At 32.3% G+C, this 23,224-nt stretch overlaps 1 long non-coding RNA gene, 3 other non-coding genes and 1 pseudogene across 5 annotated transcripts; 3 read left to right on the forward strand and 2 right to left on the reverse strand.

The window, feature by feature from the left end:
• Positions 1-2,225: 2,225 nt before the first annotated feature.
• On the forward strand, positions 2,226-2,308 carry TRNAL-UAA (transfer RNA leucine (anticodon UAA)). Its single transcript has one exon. It is a non-coding gene; the product is annotated as a tRNA-Leu (tRNA).
• A 4,972-nt stretch (positions 2,309-7,280) lies between these two features.
• TRNAL-UAA (transfer RNA leucine (anticodon UAA)) lies at positions 7,281-7,369 on the forward strand. The gene is given in 2 exon segments: positions 7,281-7,318; positions 7,325-7,369. It is a non-coding gene; the product is annotated as a tRNA-Leu (tRNA).
• A 1,293-nt stretch (positions 7,370-8,662) lies between these two features.
• Positions 8,663-8,745, forward strand: TRNAL-UAA (transfer RNA leucine (anticodon UAA)). Its single transcript has one exon. It is a non-coding gene; the product is annotated as a tRNA-Leu (tRNA).
• A 645-nt stretch (positions 8,746-9,390) lies between these two features.
• Positions 9,391-12,121, reverse strand: LOC146942839 (pentatricopeptide repeat-containing protein At5g66520 pseudogene; annotated as a pseudogene). Its single transcript, XR_015032877.1, has one exon. The product of XR_015032877.1 is annotated as a pentatricopeptide repeat-containing protein At5g66520 pseudogene (transcript).
• A 394-nt stretch (positions 12,122-12,515) lies between these two features.
• Positions 12,516-16,846, reverse strand: LOC146942840 (uncharacterized). The gene is made up of 4 exons (XR_015032878.1): positions 16,415-16,846; positions 15,116-15,242; positions 14,064-14,178; positions 12,516-12,804 (listed from the first exon to the last, which is right to left on the reverse strand). It is a non-coding gene; the product is annotated as an uncharacterized LOC146942840 (long non-coding RNA).
• Positions 16,847-23,224: the final 6,378 nt, after the last annotated feature.

The raw sequence follows: 23,224 nt of genomic DNA on the forward strand, positions 1-23,224 counted from the left end.
GCCGAGGAGTGGAGTTCCTCTTTTTATGCAAGTGTCTAGATTAGGTCTCTGATCTAGGGTAGTTCTTGCATGTTGTTTTATTTGACTATGTATTTTGGAGTTGAGTTGGTACTTGTTATTTGAGATTTGGAGAATACATTTGTATTTTGTTGAGACCCGGAGATGTTTTATGATTATATGTATGTTCCGCTGCTATGTTATGTAAACATGATCTTTATGCATGTATGAATTGTGGTTTATTCGAAGACGTAGCATCTATTTCTAGAATATGTTTGTATATTCGCGCGTTTTACCGCTTATTAGAAATAGGGTGTTACAGTCAATATATCATTTATCAACAAAAAAAATAGAAAAACAATGGATATAAGAGAGAGGATTGACCAAAAATTTGTCATATGGTTGTCTCTCTGAATTAAGCGTCGCTCGTTGCTAAGCCTACTTTAAGACTTTTTAAAGCATTTCCCTTCTTTTTTTAGAGTTTTTTTTTACTCTGACGGGACATTAATGTCTCATCCATCCCCCATTGCATTGAACACTGTAAATAAAAAAATAAATTAAAACAGTACTTCCTCCGTTTTAAAATGAGTGTCGTTTTAGCCAATTGCACATAGATTAATGAATGAAATGAAATAATCATTAGACACGACACTTTTACTAAACTCTTCTTACTTTATAAGAAAAAGACAAACTTAAAGTTGCATGAAAATTGTGTGAGAGAAAAGTTGGAAATGGTAAAGTTGGAAGAAAAAAATTAAAGTTGTATTGGAAATGTAAAGTGACATTCATTTTAAAACAAATTTTTTTGCTAAAGCGACACTCATTTTAAAACGGATGGAGTGTGATTTATTGATTTATTTTTTTTGAAGGAGAGTATGATTTATTTATTGTTGTCGGTGTCTAAGACACATCGTATATCGTATCACACCGACCTTCTTCAAAATGAAAAATTAAAAAGTAAAAATTCTTTAACTCTTGTATAAAAAATAGATTATGCCCGAATCAAAATATTCTGTCACCACTTATAAAAGTAGCCACTCGTTACTCTTAAGTCTGAAGCTATTTTCGAATCAATCATCACTTTCGATATGCAAAGAAACAGACAAGAAAACATGTCTTCTTCCAACTCCAACAAGGCAGTGAAACGAAGAAGTGTTGTGTTAAATGACAAGCAAGTTGAAGTTGGTGGAAACAGGGGAACTGAGGAAGAAGAAGAGGAAGAGTCGGTGTTCAACGTTACGAGTCAGTTGTTCTTAAAACCAATTGAGAACTGTAAGAATCTTGACAAAGAAGTTGTTCTACGACGAATTCGACACCGAAAGAGGATGAACAAAGTACGAGCTGCTGTTGGAGCCATATTCTTAGGCTCTAGTGCCAACAATACTGAAAATGGCGACGCATATGTTCAACATAAGAGATGGGTGGATGATGCATTTGCTGCTTTGTAAATTAGTGCTGTATGATTTTAATTAATTATCCGTTTATTTGTTTTTATCAAAGTAACTTTTTCTTAATAGTGTTGTTATGTATGTTCCCGGTGATTTTAGTTCTTGCCCTATTTTGTTTGGGCATAGTGTATATATGTCTTTTATTGGAATAGCCATCTTTCCCTTTCCCATGGTTTCTACTAGTTCATTCCTAGTTAGTATATGGGAGTTTTGGATATGTTATCATGTTGTTATTAATTATTTTGGTCATGTAAAGATTGAATTTCATCATATTAAATTTGTTTTAGTTTTAGTTGAATTCTTTTTATAAAAAATGGTTACATATAAATGATTAATAGCTAGGTATGTAAAACTGATTAAGTTGGGCGCGCAACGATGAAAGTGTAACTCTCTGGTAGCTCCACGTCACAGATGATTGAATTTGAGAAGCTTGATGGCTGTTAAGAAAGGGGTTGGTATTGTGTGATTATTGATTAAAAAACTAACCATCTTCATGATATCAAAACTTAGCATAATGCAAGAACAAAACTAAAATGTAAAATAATACAAAGGATCCGTTCCAGGAAAACAGTCTCTAAACTTAAACAATGTTGGGTCAACTTGCTTAGAGTGTGTGTTTAGTTGCCATTAGCAGGTTAATGCGAACCTTTCTTACCAACGAGTGACACTCCAGCTTGGACCTCATTCTAATAAAAAATACTAATATCTTTAACCTTTAACTAGTGATATGTTATTAGATATACTATTATGTATTTAATTCGAAGTAAATTAACAACTCAAGCAGGCTTGCCCGAGTGGTCTAAGAGGGTAGACTTAAGACCTACTGCACTGAGTGCGCGTGGGTTCAAACCCCACAGCCTGCATTAATTTTTTTTAATTTAATTTTAACTGCAATAATTTTTTTAAATTTAATTTTTAATTTTAAAACCCAAATTAAGCGGAAAAATCAATAATCTCCATCATAAGATGATTGTAAAAATAGTCCTCCAAAAATATTATTGCAAACGTGGTACAATGAAAATCTAGGATTGAGATTTTATAATAGAAAGAATGAAGTAATACGAAAGATAACAACATAAAATAGGAAGAGATAATATCTCATCTTGTGTTTGTTGAAAAAAAAAATCTCTTCTTGTATTGAATCCATTATTATAAATGAAATGCATTAAGTTTGTTTCTCTAAAAAAAACATAGAAAGAGATAGATACAAATGTAAGACAATATAAGAATATAAGATGTATTAACCGTTTTAATAACGTAGATCCAGATCCAAAATTCTAGGTGTGTTACTCATGTCAAAATGAGTATCAAAATGAGTATAAATAGCTTATATGTTAGTTACATGCTTAATTGTATGTTTAGTCCCTTATGTTTTAAAAGTTTCAAGTTGGTTCCTTATGTTTTAACATTTTCAAGTTGGTTCAAAACGTTACTGACATTAGAATAAGTTAGTCCCTTTCGTCAATTGACCGTTCAAAGATTCAGGTTGATAATATGTGTGATGGAACTTAACTTATTTAGAAAATCAGTTTTAAAACATTTTTTTATTTTTATTTTATTTTATTAAACTCAATATCAAGTTGCGGAAGGGACTTAATTTATTCCAACCTGAGTAACGTTTTGGACCAACTTGAATCCTTTACAACGAAAAGGACCAACTTGAAACTTTAAAACATAAGGGACCAACTTAAAACATAAAATAAACATAAGGGATCAAACAAGCAATTAAGTCTTAATTATATCATAAAACAATGGTTAACTTACACTAACTAACTTCTAACTACCAACAAATACAAAAGACGAGTAACGATATACTAAAATAATATATCGATTTGCCATTATACCATATAACCGGTTGCTATTTTTGTTTTTAGGCAAAAGAAAATTATATTAAATAAAAATAAAGAGATACAGAGACCACGGGGACATTATACCTGACTCAGGTACAACCCAAACGGGAATACAACGTGATATAACATGCCAAATGGACCAACTCTAAACTACCATAACAAAAATTCCATTAATCAAGGACGCAACACCACGAACCCGCGTACGGGCGCGGAACCAATATAAAAAAAATATGAAGAATGAACATTGCAAGAATAATCTGAGTTTAAACTGTGCTAGAATAGTTTTTTAATCTAACTTTATTTGGCATAAAAAAATCAATTAAGGATAATAAGATTCAAATGCCTTCAACAAATAAAAAAAGAAGAAAATTCAAATGATTAAGGAAACCATTTTCTAAACCGGCACAAGTCGGACACTAGAAAAAAAAGTCGGACACTAAAATATCAGGAGGGATCCGCGGATAAAATAGTAAAAATAATATTATCTCCATTTCATTCATTTTTACATTTTTCTTACTGTATATAAACTCTTAATCAATAAAGAAAAAAGTGGGTTACAAGTGTGTTTTAAAGAATATGTTGTTAGTATAGTTTTTTGGAGAATTCTTTGATAGGTTGGAGTTTGGTTGAGTACCAACGCTCTATAGACAAAATTAATTCAAAACAAGTTTATTCTAAAATAGTTAAATATAAAAATGTGGCACAATACTGTATAGTTAAATGATGGATACATACATAACCGAACTTCAAGATATCAGGTTGTTCACCTTATTCTTTAACAGATGTTAACTTGTCCTTTGAGGACACGTGTTAAGAAATCTACGAGTATAAATTTTATCTTAAAAATTATGTCATTTATTCTTTTTTGAAAGTGTTTGCGATGAGGTCGAGGTTCATTCATGGAGTCTAAGGCTCAGTCCCAGAGTTAAAAGTCCAATTAGACACTTAAGTTCGACCACGTACCACCTACACCAACGAAAATCTACGAAATAAAGAGCATGGAACTTACAATCAATTTAGGCCCTGCAAAAGATCAAATATTTGCTCAGCCCTCACATCACAAAATGTGTAGTCGTCAAACTAATCAAGCCTACATGGCACAATAAACAGTCTATAAAATAGAGCAACTCAAATCACTCAAAAAAACATGCACACACTCCTTTTCTGAGAAAATACCTAAAAGCTCTTTGAAACCCTCCGCTGACTTGAGTATCAGAGTGTCTTTGCAGATACACCATCCTGCTTCAATGAAGAACATCCATACGGGTACCGCGTCACAACTACTTTAGTTGTCACTTCTAATCTCTTGCAAATTATGGCATTGTCTGTGGGATCGATGTTCTCACGATAATTTCTTGTTCTTTTCGTTATTCTCACCTCAAGAAAATATGACTGAAAAAAGTGCAAAGAATGCTTTAGTGACTCGATCTCAGACGCTAGCAAGCATAACAATTCAACAAACTTCACCTCTTGTGGACAGATAATTACCACCTCATACACATCCGATGATAGTTCATGTACCAACTGATGACTAGATCTCAGAATGGTGTATTTGGAAGACTTTGTGTGTATTATTATCATCATCATCATCATCATCATCATCATCATCATCATCATCATCATCATTAATATTGTTATTTTTATTACTAACATTCAGACAGAACTTTGTGTCTGTTTGTCAATTTTTTTTACACGTGTAATTATAATCAACGTTTATTTTATGAAATCTTTATTTTGATTAAAATTATATGTATAGATGTCTATGACTTTTTAAGTAGTAAGAAACTATGCTTATCTTTTATCAATAATATAATAAACATTATTATCATCTCAATAACACCAACAATAGAGTTTTTTTTAACAACAAATTTGTTTAAAGGTATAATTGTAATAATAAAAAAAATCAACAAAAAAAAATCATATATTCCCATTATATATTGTTAGATTATTACTATCTAAATGAAATACAATGAAATAATCCTCACAAATCATCCATTTTAATCCCTGGCAAAAAAATTGAGACCCTATTTAGTCCCTCACTATAAAAAAAATATACAATTTTTGGTTTCTCAAAAAAATAAACCGATACACTTTAGTCTTCACTCTTCAACCAAACATCCATAAAAAAATGTTTTTTTTCTTGACATTTAATATCAGTTTAAATATGTTTTTAGTCTCTATAAATATATTAACTTTTCGTATAAATCACTCTAAAACATTTCTTTGACTTTTAGTCTCTCAAAAGTTTTCCATTTTCTCTTTTGGATCCTTTTAAGTAAACTCATGTAGAATTCATATTTTTGAATAAAATTTTGCAGAAATGTTTATAATATCAAAAAAAAAATTTGAATTGTTTAATTAAACATGAATTAAATATGAATTTTTTAATTAAATATTAATTTTTATAAAAATTCATATTTAATTCACGTTTTGTTAAAAAAAAAGAGAGAGATTTTTACAGCATTCTACACATTTTTGCACAATTTTATTAAAAAATACATGAGTTCACTTAAAAATAGGGACCATAGGTAGTGATTGAAAATTCTAGGTTTAAATGGGTAATTAGTCATTGCACTTTGACCATTTTATGGTATTGGTCCCTGCATTTTTTTTGTTTGGTTTAGGTCCCTGCACTTTGTAAAAAATTTGTTATTGGTCCCTCTGTTAGTTGACTGTTAAAAAAAACCCAAAACTAACGGAGTGCCACGTAGCCCAATCATTTTGTGCCACGTGGCACACTACAACACAAAATTTTAAAAAAACAAATGTATGTATTTCTTTAATTAAAAAAATAAAAAATAAAAGAAAATGGAAAAGGAAGAGGAAGGAACACGTGATTGATCATCAACACCATTCATCATCTTCCATTCAAACTCAACATCTTCATCAACGTCAACTCACCAACCATCATCATCAACACAATTTTTTTTTTTCATTTTAATTGAAGAAAAACGATTTAAGAAGCCATGTTCATCTTTAAAAACAAAATTCTTCCTAACATGGTTGTGAACCAATTTCATTTGTAAACAGTACAGACCATCTTCATTTTCATTGGCGTCCTTTGATTTTTTTTTTTTTTTAAATAGCAACCAAAACTATCTGCGTTGGTTTCATTGGCGTCCTTCAATGACTTTTTTTCAAAGTCGTTTTTCAGCATTAATGGTATTTTTTACAGCTAACAATATGATTGAGTTTTTGTTTCAGGTTGAATTAAATGATAAAATGGTGATAAATCAATGGGTGTTAGTTTTGATTCTAACTTCATTACCTTGCAATTCTATTTCTTTAAAGTAACCCATCGATGAAAACTCAGATGATGACAAATTAAAAACAAAGAATAGAAGAGAAAAGGATTTGGTAATAGATGAATGAGATAGTGAATTTTGGAGAAAAAGATCAAGAGGGTGGGTCAAAGGTAGATCTGTGTTGTTGTGTCTTTGCGGTCTGGAATACTTTTTGAGTTGCTGTTTTTGGTCTTAAGTGTTGCTGGGTTCTGGGTTTGGAGAATGAACGATGAAGAAGGATTTTGGGTTTCATCTCACTCACGTGCCTTTTATAATTTTAATTTTGTCTTGTAGTGTGCCACGTGACACAAAATGATTGGGCTACGTGGCACTCTGTTAGTTTTGGGTTTTTTTTTTAAGAGTCAACTAACAGAGGGACTAATAACAAATTTTTTACAAAGTGCAGGGACCTAAACCAAACAAAAAAAAGTGCAGGGACCAATACCAAAAAATAGTCAAAGTGCAAGGACTAATTACACATTTAAACCAAAATTCTATAGGACTATATAAGACAGTACTACAAAATTAAACAATACTTAAGAGTGTGCGTTGATGGAAATGACTTACAAACAGCTTAGTTGACAAAAGACCATTACTCTTCTAATCTTCTTGTTGCCCGGCAGCTTTAAATTTGAGCAAAACACCAGCTTGGACCCTTGATATACTATTTGTAGTAAAAGTTGAGACAATTAGCAACTCATGCAGGCTTGCCCGAGTGGTCTAAGGGGGTAGACTTAAGACCAAGACCTATTGCACTAAGTGCGCGTGGGTTCAAACCCCACAGCCTGCAATAAATTTTTTTAATTTAATTTGTGCGCGTGGGTTCAAACCCCACAGCCTGCAATAAATTTTTTTAATTTAATTTAATTTTAAAACCAAATTACCCACAACCTGCAATAAATTTTTTTAATTTAATTTTAAAACCAAATTATAATGATTTTATATGTAACCAACCCAAATTAAACAAAATAAAATCAATACTAGTAAAATGTTAATTTTAAAACCAAATTATAATGACATTATATGTAACTAACCCAAATTAAACAAAATAAAATCAATACTAGTAAAATGTTAGAGATAATTTAAAATTTAAAAAACAAGTAAATCTAAACTTGTGGATCTAAGATTTCATCTACAACTAAATCCATCATATTAATTTCATTGATACTTACCTTTATAAATATATATACCTTTATATTTAATTTTTAAAATCTATAAGGAGTGTTTAGCATATTTCTTTGCAATGACACCAAAAGATGATTGTAAAAATGGTAAAATGAAATGCTAGAATTGGGATTAATCAATGATTTTGTAAAATATTTGTAAAATATTTAAAAAGTTACAACAATTAATAGTTCGATAATGCTAATGAGTGTCCTTGAGACATTTGTTAAAGTACTACAATAAATAAGTTTGCATCAAAAGTTGTGAAATTACTGCCAAGATAAAATTAAAAACTTGTATTTTGAAGATGAAACTTCTATTAAGGGATTCCTTAATCAATAACCTTATGACATTCGTTAGCAAAATCTTAAATCATTTTTGAAATTTAGTCCCACTTTTTTCAAAACCAATTTCTTGACCCGCTATTAAAAAAGTCAACAATTTTTTTTGGCCCCATCAATTTAAGGAATGTGGCGCTGTTGAGTCGACAGTAATTAGTTGGATAAAATAATTTGCATGTAACTAACAGTCAATCTTTTCAACACTTGTATGTACTTCCTCTTTTCCTTTTTGAGACTTGAATTGAACTGACCCTCAATCTTACAAGTTACAACAATATATTTAAAAAGGTTTTTCCCAGAACTCACAACTTAACTGCATTTGTGAAGAACACAGAGATGAAGCAGCAGCGATATCACACACTCACATGGCTTAAAAGTGTGCAAAAGTGATTCCCTGTTTGGACTTTGCAACTAAGAAACCAAGGAATGCTGTAATGTGATGCAGCCAAGCCAACAGTATAAAGGCAGCGGATCCAGACAGAGTGTTTGTGCTATATCATCATTCAACAGGGTAGCCCTCAAAGCAAGACCATGGGTATTAGATTATATGTAAATGGTGAAAACATCTAACAACTCAAGCAGGCTTGCCCGAGTGGTCTAAGGGGGTAGACTTAAGACCTACTGCACTGAGTGCGCGTGGGTTCAAACCCCACAGCCTGCATGATAATTTTTTTTTCATCTTTAATCTTATATGTAACTAACCCAAATTAAACGAAAAAAATCAATACTGCATTGAATTATGTTAGAGAGAATTTACAAAACCTTAAGGCATATTTAAACAAACAATACTAAGCTTTTGAACTTATAAGATCTCTTCTACTAGGAAATTCATTGACAGTACATTGTCTTCATCAAGAGTTGAATTTTGGCATTTTTACTTTGTTGCCAAAAAATGGAAGGTGGGGGTTCAAAGATTCGTGTGAGGGGTGACAGAGGTTGCCATAAATGAAAAGAAAATGTGGTTGACGATGATAGCTTGTACTTTTAAAGGAAATGGATGTTCGTTCGATCTAAAATGATACATGACCAAATTTGATTTGCCCACCTTGCTTTTGTACCTAACCTAACAGAATCAATATAGTATCAATTTTTTTTCCTTTATTTAATTAAATAGCATGTATTTTTTTAAACAATCACTTACTTCAATTTGAACATTTAGGTGGGTTTTCTAAAAATATCTGTGCTACTTTTCAACTCATCTGGTTATCTAGTGTCTGAGTGATTTGGCGATGACCGATGAGCAATATAGGAAAGAGATAAACGTAAAGGCACATTGCCTTTCCTGCCTTAAAGGTAGCGCATCATGATCCGAAATTTTAGGCGTGTTACTCATCTCAACTGAGGTATATATACAAAGTTTATATAGTTAGTTATTATAACACAATAATAGATAAGTTTACTATGTTTAACCAACACAAACTAACTTCTAACTAACCAACAATTACAAACAGATGAGACATGATATACTCAAAGAATATATAGGATTGCTCTACAAAGCCTCAGGTCACTAACTGTGAAAAGAAGGAGTTACATATGTAGGATCAGACGAGATTTCTCCAGCATGATAGAAAGTTCTCTGCTGAAAATCTTATAGAAACTATAACCCAAAACTTTGGGTAGCATACTCCACTAAAAACCAGTGCAGAATGTTTAAAATCGGATAAACCAAACCTTACCGCAGCTATAATGTCAAAACAGACTTTGATTGCATAACCAACCAACCAATACAGCATAACAGACAAGATTAAGAAGAATTTCAGCACACCAACCAATACGTACAGCATAATAGATAAAATTCCACGACTGCATCAGCTAAATCCAGAAGGCAGTGAAACAGCAACATCATTACAGTTTATGTGGAAGCAGTGACATGAAAGCCACGTCTTCAATATCAGTGAACACATCATCAACAGAACTGGAGTACATCAAGAAGCAATATGTTGCTAGACTCTATCATAGAACAGATGTAGCCTAATAGTGCCACCAAGACTAAGGAAAATACTTGTTAGGCTTGATTCTAGATTTGACCAACAGGATTGCTATAACATTTTCCTCATTTTCAATACTTTTTTTGTTTTGTTTTGGCCAATAAACAAGGATTTCACTTCAGCCATCTTAATAGACGAAATAATGACACCTTCAACGCATAGATGTAAAGAGAGGAGTCCTGCTAAAAATAAAGCTTTCACTTACCTTGAAAATGTGTCAATGTCAACTAGCACATGCTGAATTATTACTAATTTGATAATATCTAACCCTGTAAATTGCTTTCATTTACCTTGAAAATGTGTCAATGTACAAATAAAAATCATTTACAAATTCTTTACCTATCAAGTTAGTGATTCAAATTTCAAACAAAAAAAGAATCCTTGTCTCCTGAAAATTCCTCAACTTTCTTTCCCAGGTGGCTTAAAACTTCATATATTTCTCCTGAATATAAACAACATTTATCATCAGCAAAAAACTTGTGTATGGTTTGATCGATTTCAATGAAACTCCAACCAGAAATAATCACCACTCCCCTATCTTTCATCAGTTTTCTTACCTCAGAAACACCTTCCCACTTACCCATATTGGCATACATGTTTGCCAAAAGGACGTACCTACCGCTATGTTCAGGCTCAAACTCTATCAAATACTTGCCAACTTTCTGTCCCAATTCATAATGACCATGCATCAAACATCCATTGAGCAAAGACCCCCATATGGCTCCATCTGGTTCAACATGCATACTATTAATAAAAGTTAAGGCCTTTTTCACTAGTCCGCTTCGAGCCAAAACATCAACGACACATCCATAGTGTTCAATAGATGGCGTGATGTTATATTTTTCACTCATAATTCCAAATAACCGCGATGACTCCCGAAACAAACTTTTATGATTGCAAGCGGTAAGAACCCCAACGAAAGTAACCTCATTAGGCTTTGGTCCAACCTTCTCCATCTTCTCAAACAGTTCCAGTGCCATTTTATTATTCCCATTAATAGCCAAACCCAAAATCATAGCACTCCAAGTAGCAACATCTTTAACAGACATTTTATCAAAAACTTTCTCTGCACCCTTCACCCATCCACATTTCGCGTAGAAATCAATCAGTGCAGTTCCAAGCTCAAGATCATATTCCAAACCATTTTCCTCAACATAAGAATGAATCCATTTCCCTTCTTCAAAAGCACCCACCATTGTACACGCGTTAAGAACACTCACCAAAAGGGCCCCATTGAACTTCACACGAGCACAACCCTCGTCCTTCTTCTTCAACTCTCGGAATAGTTGAACTCCCTCACTGTAAAAACCGTTCCTAACATACCCAGAAACCATAGCACTATACGACGCTTCATTTCTCTGTGGCATTTTGTCAAACACATCCCTCGCTTCATTAACCAAACCGTAACTACAATATCCACTGACGAGACTTGTCCAACAAACAACATTTCTGTTAGAACTTTCGTCAAACACCTGAAGTGCAAGGTGTACTGCACCGTGTTTTGAAAACGCATTGATAACAGAGCTCACAAAATACACATCAGATGAATTCCCCAACTTCATTGATAGAGTGAAGACTTGTTCAAGAGAGGAAAGAGTAGTGCATGCTTTTACAAGAGTGGTGAAGGTGTGAGAATTAGGGCGAATGTTCGTTTTAAGCATTTTGGTGAAAACGGAGAGTGATTTATCGAATTGTGAATTTATTGTGTAAGAAGTGATTATAGAGTTGTAATCAAAGATATTTGGATTGGGCATGTGTGTGAAGAGAGTTTCTGCATAGCGAAAATCGCCTTGCGGTGAGAGAGCGAAGAATGCTAGGATTCTACTGGAGATGTAGGAGAAACGAGTGAGGTTGTTGGTGATGGCGTGAGCGTGGATTTGTTTTGTTTGTTTCATGGTTATGTTTTGCCATTGTTGTAAGAGGTGAAGACATGGACTGTTTCTGACAGAGCCCATTAGCTGACAGAGCCTACCATATGATGTTGCTTAATACATAAGTTTCACTTATGAAACCAGGTTTATCTATTCTTTTACTAGTAGTATATCAATATCATCAATATTGAGTGAAACTTTCAAGCACTGTTCACACTTGCTACAAGGCTTTTCAATTGCTTGCATTAAACGTTGAACTGATAGTTTTCACTCCAAAACACTATTCATCATTTAAAATTGTATTTTTAAATTTATATTTGTACGGTTTCTTATGGCTTTTGTCCTGGTGCATTAATTGGATGAAATTTTAGTTATATTTATTGTTTTATATCTTGAAAGGTTTCAAGAGCTTTTCGCATATCATGTCTTTTGTCATAAACTTAGCAACTGCATTTTACATTTTCAAAGCACTTTAAGATTTATAGCAGTATAATAATATGGCGCGGGCCTTTTTTTTAATCTATTTTTGTACAAAGGTATTATAATATTACAACAAATGTCTTAAAGGAGCATCCAAAACAATAAAAATTGAGTATTATATTATCCTCAAAAAATTTATAGGGGATGTCCCACAACAAAAATCCTATTTGAACCTAAGAATACTACACCTGCAATCTTAATATCACAGTATATACACTCAAGTGCTAAAACCTATAGCCACATGCCCACATAATTACCTATTTGTTCCAAAGAAATTTATTTCATTGCTTAGATCATTTGTTCATAGTCTATAAATACCCACCATTTGATCAGCTACGCCTACAACCCATCTCCTTCCATTTCTGCCAATTTCAAAAAATTCTACAAAACAGAAGTTGAAACCAGAAACAATCAGTGGTATTATTGAGATTAAACTGAAACAGAAAATAACTTCTTTTACAAGGTAAATTTCTTTAACAGATTCAGTCCACAATGACTATCTTTACATGTACAGAACACAAATATGATGATGATGATGACGACGACGAACCCACACCACTATCATCAACAAGTTGATATTTCAATTACCTTTTCAAAAGGAAATAAGGTAGAACTGAATGTACAGTGTCAGTGAACAAACTTTATTTCTGTTAAATGGCTTATATCATGTGGAGAAGTTGCAGGAGTATTTAGATCCGGTCAAGAAGAACCAACAACTATGATTATTTCTTCAAGTACAGAACATGAAAAAGAAGACCTTTCAAAGCTATGTAGAGAATGGTATGGAAATGCATGTTTACTTAAAGAAAAAGATCATGCTAATTTAAAACTCATTTTAACTATACTGTAATTTATGTTCATAGTCGTCAAGGCTGCTCAAATTAACTGTTTTAGTACCCACCAATTCAAACCAGTTTGCATGGTTGGAAGTTCAGCTATAAGCAATGTTTGGGAAATTATAAACTCTAGAATCAAAATGTTTAGTCCAATTTGTAGAATGGTGAGAAATATGAACATGACAAAGAAGTGTTTAAAGAGAAACAGCAAATGTGAAGGTATAGGAGAGGTTGTCACTACTGCCAACTACACTATTTAACCTCTACATTCTTTTATTTTCACTTATGCAAAAGTAGTCATAAAATTTCTGCTATACATCATATTAAATCATACACAAAAATCACTGTTTCAATGGTGAATTATGGCCTAAAATAGAAAAAGGGAGGAAAAAAGTGTTAAGAACTCCTTTATATAGGAGTAGCCATTTGAGGGAAGAGAAAACACAGAATAGACATTAGCAGACTGATCAAACTAATCATCATTGGTTGTTTTCTCAATGTAAAGCTATTTGTTAATTTTAGAGTAAACAAAGAGAAATTTGTTTTTTTTTTTAATTAGTTTATTTCATGTTGGTACAAAACTCAGGATGCTAACATTGTATCCTTGATGATTACTATGATTCAAGATGATTATTAGTGTATTTAAATTGTAGAAATGAGTTTTGACATCAATTAAAAATAATCCCACTTGATGTTAAAACTTGACCTGAGCATCATGAAATTAAAAAAACAAAACAAAAAAACAAGAGAATGCTTTACAAGAGCTGTAGAATGTGAATTATGAGAGCTATATAAGAGGGTTACCTCTTTATTTGAAGTGTCATATAATGTACACTTTTTTTATCTGTTCTGTCTCTAGCACACCAATTGTGTCAAAAACAGAGTATCAATCTCTCTCTTTATAGCTAATTCATAAATCCTGCCAATCAAGAATGAAATAAGTCATGTAGGTCTAATGCAAGATGCACTTTCATGAAGACAACATAAGCTTAAAGATCAAACTATCTTAGTATTATGATCATACTAAGATAGACCAACTTGTGAACATGGTCTAAACACAACAAACCACAATAATAGACCAATTGCAACAAAAATTGCTCAAAAAAAAAATCTTATGCCTTGGAGAAACAACAAAGTACAAGTTGTCCAACACATTTAGAAACTTGGATGAAATTTTGAAACAAAAAACAGTCTAAACGAAATTTCAGATTTGAATTCCGAAGGAATTGGATTTCAAGATAGGAAATGAGAACGTGATTTATACATAAGTAAGTCTTAAAGATTTGGAATTTATGATTTAGAAATGATTCTGAAAGTCAGATTAAGCAATAAAACAAATACTACAAGATTAAGTTTGAATTTAGAAGGGAAAAAATTGAAGTCTCAGAAAAATTGGGACTTATATGTTTTTTATGCAACTAGAGGGCATAATCTAAGGTTATTGCATAACACTGCTACCATGATTATGTTAATAACTTTTTTAGAAAGAAAAAAGCTACACTTTCTATGCAACGTAAAATTACTTAAAAGGGAGTATTTCTTTGAGTATTTGATTGGACAAAACTTAGCTGCATTTCTTAGGCGCTTTGCATATGTTTCATAACTAAAAATACACTTTTTGTGGCTATAACAAACTTTGACAAAATTGTGGATCAGTTAAAATTGTGAGTAGTTTAGTTAAGAAGCATACAAAGAGCACCAAAGCAAGTGCACCTATGTTTTTTCGTTTTTGATTTCGTTTTAAGAAAATCTTGAGTAATTGTTTTAAAGCTTGTGAGACCTTATTGTTTATTAAAAAGCACAAATGTAGAAGACCTAATATCTATAAAATAAAAGTTATCAGAAAGAGATTAGACCTGGGAAGACCAGCCATCAGATGATCCAACTAAAAATACTTCAGAGGACAAACGACACAAGTGGGCTTCAAAAATTTCAAAGCTGATCAATCTTTTTCTGTTCTCATAAAAAATCTTATATGTAAACCTGCAAATGAATGATATTTATATTTATTAGCGTGCAAATTAACTCTAAACAGGACTAAATCTTCAAACAAATCATATTCAATTTAATTTAATTTACAAAACATTCACAAGTATGGAATATTGGTGATGAATAAAGACGTGCTGAATTGTTGGTATTATTTTTATCATAAATCTATGTGGTCCTGTCCCACAACAAAACAGAGACATTGAATCCCTATTGCAGTGCTCTTAGCTTCCATCCAAACTCAAAAATAGAAAATGGAGCAAGCAATCAAGAGATAGGCATCAATAATAGAACATATTCAAACTTAATATTTTCTAATTTGTTGTTGAGTTGAGTCTAAGCTGGTATGAAACTTAAACTTTTCAAGGCTAAGTAATTGTATTTCAATTTTTTAATGGTCTACTTACGTTGGATTTTAATTATGCATCCATCTCTTAACATCCTACACTATTAACAAGAGCGAGCTTACTACACATCAAAAGGCAATGACAACAAGCAAAGGAAACCAAAACTACAGCGTTTCAATCAGAAGGTAACTTAATTGAGACACTAAAAAACCGATGAGGGTAATGATCATGAGATACGTAACTGAAATACATAAAACGATCTACAGAAAGAAAAGTGACATTTTTTTGCTCGCGTTTTTGTTTACAACTAGAGCAAGAAACTTTGGTGTTTACAACAGGAGAAAGAAAGACATTCAGAACTTTGTTTTTTCTTTTCTTTTTATAGTCAAAGTGGCAAACACCATATGAAACTCAAACAATTGCGAGGTTTCGTGTTGTAACGCCATTGAAAGTGTCCAACTAGAAAAATGGACATTGTCAATTGAGCTAGGTCATCCAGACATGGGAGAAAACATTTATGTCCAACTCAAACAGATGACCAAGTTAATATGTTATAAGCATAAAAAGGGTAATTTCTCCCACACACAGACACAAACACTTAAAGAAAAATTATCAGAGAAAACATGTTCCTACCAAAAATGGATGAATAATTTAATACATTATATGCATAAATCGAATAAAAATTTCAATTTATCAATAGGTAAAAAAATTATAAAAACAATCTATGAGTACATCTAAGAATGATTTTAGCGATTCAAATCAAAATCAAAGGAAAAAAGAGATTTTTGGATAAGAGAGTGAAACTGAGAAGGGATTATTGACCTGAGAAATGGAATGAGGCGTTGAAGAGTAGATCTCTGAGAAGAAAGAAGCCCTAATTTGTTGCAGAGGAAACTCGGGCATAGAATGCCAACACCGCGATTTGAAAAGGAGTAACTGAAGTTGAAACTTGAACATTGAATGGTTTTGTAGAGACAATGAAGGATGGATATGTTGCTGGGAAACTCTGACCGTTTTTTCGATATACTCTTTTTGTTATCCTAATTGAATAGAGAAATTGGCCAATCGAGTTCCCGCAAAACCAGATCGATCTCGGTGGTGGTGGCGGGAGAAAATATGGTGCTGGCGGCTGCTTATGAGATAGGACAAAGCATAGCTCTCCTAGGGTTTCAGATGATAAGAAATGACTCAATGAGGCCACAGTTTGATTTGGAAGATTGGGCTTGGCCCAATTCTGGTTTTTGCAGGAAGAGTATGCCTAAAACAGTGGTGTCAATAACAATAGGTTCAAAATTGCATCTTTGTTAGATTTAATTTAATAAAAATTCAGCGCAAAATATTTTTTCATATGCAACCAATCAAATTGCATCATATTGGGTTTTTTATAAAAAAAAATCTACTATTTAGTTGGATACATGTGTAAAAAATATTTACAAACAATGCTTAGAAATTTATATTTAATTTGTATTCACTCGCAATGTAAACTCTATCGATGTAATATTTACAAACAATGCTTAGAAATTAAGATTTAATTTTATAAAGAACATGTGACACATATTTTTCACTAATAAATATAATAAAAAATATTGAAAAAATATTTGTCACTAAGAAATATATAAAGAAAAACATGGGACAATATTTTGTCGCAGATAAATATAAAATGACAATATAATTATCTATCACTATTGGACGTGGGAGAAATACTTATCATGAATTATATGGAAAAACATGGTACAATCTTTCGTCATTGATAAATATTGAAAAAAAAAAAAAAGACACACACAAGAGACAAATATGTGTCATTGAAATATTAAGGGTTCATTTATGATATAATTTATAAAATTCACCAAAGGACGAGAACGGTTCACTTTGCTCATTAGCTCATTAGAGCTTGCATTGAGTTCCAATTGGGTGACTTTGTCTATATCTCGGACTCCTAATCAATCATTCTATGTAATCAAAATATATTTTATTTTAATCTTTATTTATCAATTAAATACACTTAACTACTTAAGTCACAAAAACTCAAAGTCATCAAAGTATTTTTCACTTGCATTTGCTTGCATTTATTACTGGATTGACATCTTCTACTTGCAGACATTGTTCATTATTTAAAATTGCTCTTTACTCAGTATATTCATACGAGAAGTTGTGATGACCCCGATGTTGTGATGACCACGATGGTTCTTACAAGGTTAAGAGGAGTTGTGATGACTCTAGGGATGGCAATGGGTACCCTATGGGTAGGGTACTACAGTGCCCTTCCCCATACCCGCATTTATAAAAAATACCCGTACTCGTGCCCGTACCCTCGTGGGTAACAACTTTAGTCCCCTTCCCCATACCCTATGGGTACCTAAGTGCCCATACCCGCACCCATTACCCGCAGTTTAACTATGAAAAGACAATAAAAACATCACAATTGAAATAAAACTACAGTCCAAATTTTTTAAAATTAACTCATAAAATAGTACGAATAATAGTATTTAGTCAAATAAAAAAATCCAAAATATCCCTAAAAAATTGTACATCGGCATGATGAAGTTATTATTGTATTATGCAGTTTTTTGGTTTAAGTTTAGGTTTAGGCTCAAAGAGCTAAATAAATAAATAAATTATACACCAAAAATAAATAAATTATTTATGATATTATATAGATATGTATATGCGGGGTTGCGGGTATGGGCAGTATAGTACCCTTACCCGTGCCCATACCCATTTAAATTTGTGGGTATTACCCGGACCCGTGCCCAAACCCATAAATGCGGGGTTTTACCCTACCCATTGTGGGTATTTTTTGCGGGTACCCATAGGGCCTGGGTCCAATTGCCATCCCTAGATGACTCTGATGTTGTTGATTCCTTTTTAGAACAAGTATTCCATAAAACCCAAGCATGCTTGGTATAAGTGATCACATGAGTACATGAGTATCTGTGGAGCTATGTATTTATTAAGGATAGAGCTTTCGTAACTGTTAAAGCATTCAATATGTAACCCATCTTTAATGTTGTCAATGTGATCCTGGGTAACTGTACTATTGTATTAACTTAGTTGTCAATGTGATATATGGTGACTATCATATGTATCTATCAAACATAGGTAACTTAGGTAATTGTCATATTTTATTACTTTAGTTATGTTTAGATATTGAAGTGCATTAAGTCTAGAGATGCTGCTCAAGTTAAGATTAAAGATGAGGTTAAGCCTATGGAGATACCTCTTGCCATCCATGATGAGAAATTCAAAGATTTGAACCCAAGTCATCAATCTTCTAAGAAAAACTGCAGAGTGTCCTCTTACGTTTTTGAGTGTTGAGATTACTGATCCTGTTTTTCAAGCTACAAATCCCCTTGTGAGATCTGTTTGCTTTCAATTGTTTGTTTTTCATTCTATGATTCTATATTGGTCATTGTATAATGTTAGCATACTATGTTAATTTTTTTCTCCCTACATTGGACTTTATTTTTTCAATTTCAGAATATTCTTAGACACATTGCTTTATAATTCACACAACGGAAGAAGATGTCAATTATTTTGATGAATTTGCACACCATGGAGGCATATAAAGCTGACATTATCCCGTCCGAGGATAAGAATGAGAAATGTATAAATGACGCTTGGATTCAGTTTGCATTTGACAATACTCTTCAAGTAGGCGACAAAGTTTGTTTTAGCGTTGACTTCGACTTTGACAAAGTTTGTTTCTTCTTATCGAGATCAGAAGCGAATTGTGCAAAGTTCAATGAGTTTGTAATCTAATTTTCACTGTGGATCTGGAGACCATCATTAGAATCTGTTTGATACATTTTTGTAAGGTATTAGGTTGCCAAGGTTCAAGGTACCAAGGGCTTTTGCTTTGATTTTCTTAAAGATACTGTTGTATCTACCTCTAGCTTTTGTTGTGCATGTGGTATGATTCTTGTGTTTAACGGAGTATCTACCCATGGTTCAAAGTGCCAAGGTTCTGTTAGCTTTTTAATTGTGTAATAATCTTTTGAAAATGGTGACTTTAATACCAAATCATGATAGTAAATTTGCTTTTTGGTTGTGTTATCTTTTGAATGATATTTTACTATATGGTATTGGTGGTTGAGGATTGTCCGTTTCTTAGTTTAAGTCATGTTAGTCTTCATAATTTTTGTGTCCTTTTTTTTGTGTTTATATTTTAAATGTTTGCGTATTTGTGTGATGTAATTCCATCTACTTCTATTTATTTTCCTGTGTCGCGTTGTTTACTCTCTGACATACACGTTTGTATACTTTATACCCTGTTATTATCGTTGTTGTAAACCTTTGAGTAATTGTATATTAATAATAAACTTTTGTATCTTACGGTGATCCTTGGTATTGTGAATCAACGGTTGTGTTGTCCGTGCATCGCACGGGTTACACACTAGTTAATTAATACATAGGTTGATGAACTCAAAGATACCAAAGGGGTTTCAAGCATAAGATATATGTATATTTTGACCTAGAATAATCACTAATTAATAATCAATAGTATTTGTTAATGTGATTACAAATTGAACAAGAACAATGATTAACAAACAAAAATCATAACTTCATTGTTGAAAATGGTCATCATCGTATGTTTATCTGACTAGATATAAGTTTTACTAGCATCGATCAAATCTCAACAACTAGGTTTAGCAAAAGCATGCTAGTGCTGCTGTATTACAGTCACAGTAGTGAATAGAAGCTAACAAATTCGAACTATACATTGATGTATAATGGTACTGTCCGCCTGATACTTGCTTGCTTCCAAGTTTTTCTTCTTCTTTTTTTGAAGAATGCTTGCTTCCAAAGTTAGGTAGGTAGTTCTCAAAAATCACATAGAGAATGTTGTGAGAAAATTGTTCTCATTTCATTGAAAGTGAAAAGTGAAGTATACAATGTACAAATAAGCATTGTATACAGCTAAATCTAATTTGTAATTAAGGAAGTAGGACTAACTTATATCTCTTTTTTAAACTCGGTATCTAGTTTAAGGATGGATTAATTTGAACGATCAATCACACTGTTAATTAACTGACCCATTTAAAATCATATCAAAACTCTATATGGACTACCTTAATTATTAATTAGAAGTTAAACTAAATTATAACAAAAATCTTATACTAATACCCCCCTCAAGTTGGAAGGTAGATATCTAGGATTCCCAATTTGGAGGTTAAAGATGTAAATAAAGGTTATTTTGCTATTTTCGATAGTTTGTACTCTCAACAAAAAGTTGTCTCATGATTTCGTAAGGAACAAAAATTACTATTTTTGCAAGTCCCTTGCTATATATTTTGTCTAGTTTCATGATCAATTTATAAATCAACATGGTAAAAAAAAGTTATCAAGTCCAGTCCTATGTTTTTTTTTAGCAAAAACACACCCTTGGTTAGAGAGTAAATTGGTTTATGCTTAGATGAACAAACTTGAGGAAGCCAAGATCGACATGTTCTTATAAAATGGCAGTCAATGTCTAGTTATATATTTTTATTAAAATAAACTAGGTATGCAAAATATTTACTTAAACAAAGTGAATGACTACAAAACAACCTGTGATTGATTTTTCACAAGTAAATCACTAAATTCGTCCATAACTTTGTTAGATGCTCTCAAGTCTGTAGATTCTTAAGATTAAGCATATTTCAAAAAGATCCTCAACTATGTTAAATTTTACTATTTTAGTTCTTCCAAGAGTCAAAAAGAGACTAAATTGATAATAAATACTTGAATATAAAGATCAAATTGAGAGTAAGTAGTTAAATGTAAATACCTAATTAAATAAGCAAGATATGTTTATGAATCCCAATCTTTTCCTGTTTGCTATTGCCTCATACTTGCTTACTTCCGGGTGGTTAGTCCCCACTCCCCATCACCCTCATAAGACTCTTTGAGGTTGCTCATGCCACAAGTTTAGTGTAAATAATATTTTCTAAGATGTGCTATGCTCCTAAGTGTAATATGAAAATAGTAAAGTTAGAAATTTTTAAGATGAACATGTTGACTTAACCATGTCTTCATTAACTAGCAGTTACTCTTTTAGGCACTGGCGGAGCCATATAAAAAAGTTTGGGGTGGCCATCATCCCGCCATCAAAATAAACTAAAATATAATATATAAATCATATTGCATATAACACATTTAAGTCGTAATAAACCAAAAACCAATCATTTAAAATTTAAACTACATAATATATAAAGTCGATCATTACCAAAATTATCAAAACCAGACCGGATATTAAACCGGTGTAGGTATGGGTTCAAGGTTTGAGGTTCAACCGGGGTTGGACCGGGGTTCAACCAAATTTAATTAAAAAGCATATTTTTATTATTTTAGTATAATTTCCTAATAAAAAATGTATTTTTTACTATAATGTTAACAGCTAATATTTATTTTTAAAGAACCTAAAGTATTTTCTTTTAAGCACAAAAAATTATAAAAACTATTTTTTTCCGTAAACATTATAAAAACTTAACAAGTTTTTTGAAGCATGCGGCATCCCAAATATTAATTCACATAAGCCTAAATGCCCAATCTATCAAATAACCCTAAATTATCAATCTATATCATTCATGAGAAGCAAGCAGCCGCCTACCTCTTCATGTATCACTCTCAAAGACTCAGTCTCATAAGGGTTCACTAATCTTCTTCTTCCTTCCTCCATTCATTCCTCAAACACAATCACATCATGTTACTTCTTCAAATCCTTTCTCGTCCTCTTTCCCAAGTTCCTCTTTTTCTTTGTATCTTGTTGAAATCAAAAGATTAATTTGTTGATTTGCTTGATCTGTTTAATGTTTAAGAAAGGTCTATGATTCTTCACGTTGTTGTTCCTTTCAGATCTGGAATTCCAGTATATTAATTTTTTTTTTTTATTTTTAGGATGGGGTGGCGGTGGCTCCCCCTTGCCACCCCCAGTTCCGCCACTGCTTTTAGGTATGAACATTAAAAATTATCCCGTCCACACTTGTGACAATTAATCTCCTCAATGGATCAAATTGATCAAGACCATGTGAACAACAAAACACTCAAGAGTTTTTAATATTGGTGTATTTTTAAAATTGAATTCAAACTCAAAATCACTCGTTAAACTAAAAAATCTCAAATCATTGTGCTTTTGCCATATATTGATTGAATCTATTATTGTGGTGTAGAGCAAATATTACCCGCATACAACGGCATACATTAGTTTTTTTTAGTTGAATAGGACCACGATGTACATTTAAGCTCTTTAAAAAGATTTATTTAGAAACTATAAATATAATAGTGAGAGATATTAGAAACCATAAATATAATAGTGCACTGCACAATTAAAATTAAGTACAAGATTAAGCATAAATTAATTTTAAGTTATGCATTGTACTGTCACGGTAACTGTTTCCTTTCTAGTTTAAGAAACTAGAAGTATTAATGCAATTTTTCAAAGTTCATTTGTACACCTAACGAGCCGAGTCGAGCTTTTCGTAAACTTTAAACGAGCCGAACTCGAGCTTGAAAAAAGGTTTGTATCGAACTCGAGTCGAGTTTCGAGCCGAGCTAATCCTTATCGATTCGAGTCGAGCTTAGATGAGTTTGACTCGACTCGGTTTATTTCCAGCCCTAGATCGGACGGATCTCATCCAAGAGCACTTCCATCGC

This window comes from Medicago sativa, chromosome 3 (assembly GCF_051527215.1).
Source record: "Medicago sativa cultivar Bolivia chromosome 3, Bolivia_mono, whole genome shotgun sequence".
NCBI lineage: Eukaryota > Viridiplantae > Streptophyta > Magnoliopsida > Fabales > Fabaceae > Medicago > Medicago sativa.